General features: G+C 33.0%; 1 long non-coding RNA gene across 2 annotated transcripts; it reads right to left on the bottom strand.

Moving 5' to 3' along the window:
* Positions 1–359: 359 nt before the first annotated feature.
* On the bottom strand, positions 360–2,557 carry LOC110908150. Of its 2 annotated transcripts, none has more exons than XR_002574223.2 (5): positions 2,257–2,557; positions 1,246–1,352; positions 1,082–1,169; positions 812–973; positions 360–701 (listed from the first exon to the last, which is right to left on the bottom strand). It is a non-coding gene; the product is annotated as an uncharacterized LOC110908150 (long non-coding RNA). The 2 variants fall into 2 exon arrangements; XR_002574222.2 differs by having other exon boundaries at positions 812–976; positions 2,257–2,553.

A 2,557-nucleotide genomic window follows, 5' to 3' on the forward strand; every position in this document is an offset into this window, starting at 1 on the left:
AGACAGTGGAAGCTGAGAGGGAAAAAGAGGGATCACTTAGTAATGACGTATGAGTGATGTAATGGCACCGACTTTGTGCTTTAGGTTTATAAGGTAATATATTTACTCGTGCAATTGGTCCTTAAAGTTTAAACATCTTCCTTGTTTACTTAATTTGTTCCTTCTTATAAATATTTGTCTCTCTCTTGGCTGACTCCATATAATGAGATATACTTGAAGAGTAGTAGTATCGCATGTATTAGCTTATTATCTTTAGTTTGTCTTTTTAGTAGACTACTAACATTTTTGTTTACACAAAATATTATTAAATAAGATCTTATCAAAAAGTAGTATACTAACAGACATCCTACAGTTGCGTAAAAGCGTTAAAAAAATTATTAGTAAAAGATCTTATCAAAAAGTAGCATACTAACAGACACCCTACAAAAGCTGCCAAATTTCTAATTTCCGCAACGCAAACAAACGCCAAAAACATATACTAAACGTAATAAAATTACAAACAACGTTTAAGTTCTACATTCATCCTAGAGTTGCGTAAAAACGTTAAAAATAACAAGTCATCCGTCGAAATCATCCTCATCTTCGTTATCGAATATGTTATCAGAATCATCGTCGTTTGCTGTTTGATTTCCTTTTGAACCAAGATAGTTGTCAAGTTGATTCAGAAAGGTCGGGGTTTGGAACAAACTGTTAACAAATTCCTACAATAAAAAATATGAAAACGTATATTAGCATATTAATTAACGCTACCAACATATATTTAACAAGGAAACATGTGTTCGTTTATCATTTTATAAATTGCGTAGTTTACCTCAGAAAAGGGTTCTTGCGTCTGAGGTTGCGAAGCCGACAAGTTCGAGGGCGTGTTTGAAGAAGGTTTATGCCCCATCCCCCGGTACCATCCTCGCCGCTCTCCCAACGCTTCCTTATACAAGCCAATTGGAGGACCATCACCGCTTCATTCGTTTGTGGCCTGCTGTAAATTCCGTTGTATTTTACGAAGATGATTAAATATATATATACATATATATATATATACATATATGTATATGTTATAGAAAATTATACTTAAGAGAAATACTTATGTAATTCTGTTCAGCAACTAGGTCAACTCAATTCCCCTGATTATCCGTGTGGGTTTTAACGTACGCAGGTACCCAATGTATATCCTGTTTAACATTAAACTTAGATTAGACATTAAATAAACAAAAGCTTACACACACGCACACATATATAAAACATTACATTTTTATAGGCGGTCTCTGAGTACAGTAGCTACCTGGACGAGTGTCACACATTAGAGCATACCTCATAACAGTTACCGAGTAGCCCTTTTCACAACTAAACCATCTCTGTTAATAAAAAGTAGATATCAGATTTTGAAACCTTTTACAAATTCAAAAAACAATTATTATTATTATTATTATTATTATTATTATTATTATTATTATTATAAAAGGTAGATGTCAAATTTTGAAACCTTTTAGAAAGTCAAAAAACAATTACTATTATGATTACCATTACCATTACAAGTTTAAAAATTCGACAAAATTCATCACTTAAAAATGGCTCTCTAAACAAGATCAATTGGATTATTCGTTACAGTACATAAGAAACTTGAAATGCTTTTCTTGGAGATGATGTGGTTCGTAATTTCATAAAGCAAAATTTGGAAAGCAAATTCACGTTAACCATCAATCACACCAAGCATAATGAGCAGGTAATTTCATGCAGCCATAGCTTTATGAATTGTTTGGGGGCAACTTTGTGCAACATACGCAGTGGCGAATACATAAAATTATGTTACGGGCGGCACAAAATGGGATACGTAAATAATGAGTCAGGTTAAATAAAACAAACAAATATATTAATCATTTTTAAGTTGGTTAATATATATAAAAGATAAAAACATGAATAATAATATTAATATTTGTAAAGATTTTTCTAAAATCTAAATCATCATTTTTTCCTTCTTCTTCTTTTCACCATTGTTAAAACTTCATCCACCGAAGAACAAAAAAATATATATGACGGAAAAAACGCATATGACACCATGTATCTTTAATGTTCTCTGGTCAATTACAAGGTCATCCTCTAAAGAATAATGAGAATCCCTGGGTAAACTTTTCTCTACCTAAGACTATTTAAAAACAACGGGTAATGATGATATGTGCTACTCTTCAGAAAATGGTATGACAAAGCAATAACAAAGAATATAAGGAAACTATGATTAGGATAAAGGGAATGAGATTTTACCTAAAATTTCCGAGATCACCGATTCCAACAATGAATGGAAGATAGAACAGCCATGGAATCTTGTAACAAAAGAAGCTTCCACGCGTACACACTTTCGTGGCATAGGTTTGTAGGTTGCGAGGCCGGTCCAAACGCTAAAATCGTATGTGGTTACGAAGATCAGAAAACAATCAGTGCGATAGATGTTGGAGGAAGAAGAAAGACAGTCAATTCAGTAGTGTGCTGTTCAAACAAGCTTGAACAATGAGGGATGATATTGGGGATGGCAAGTGTGGTGGGGAGGAATTTAAAGTGTGATATA

This window comes from Helianthus annuus, chromosome 14 (assembly GCF_002127325.2).
Source record: "Helianthus annuus cultivar XRQ/B chromosome 14, HanXRQr2.0-SUNRISE, whole genome shotgun sequence".
NCBI classification, from domain to species: domain Eukaryota; kingdom Viridiplantae; phylum Streptophyta; class Magnoliopsida; order Asterales; family Asteraceae; genus Helianthus; species Helianthus annuus.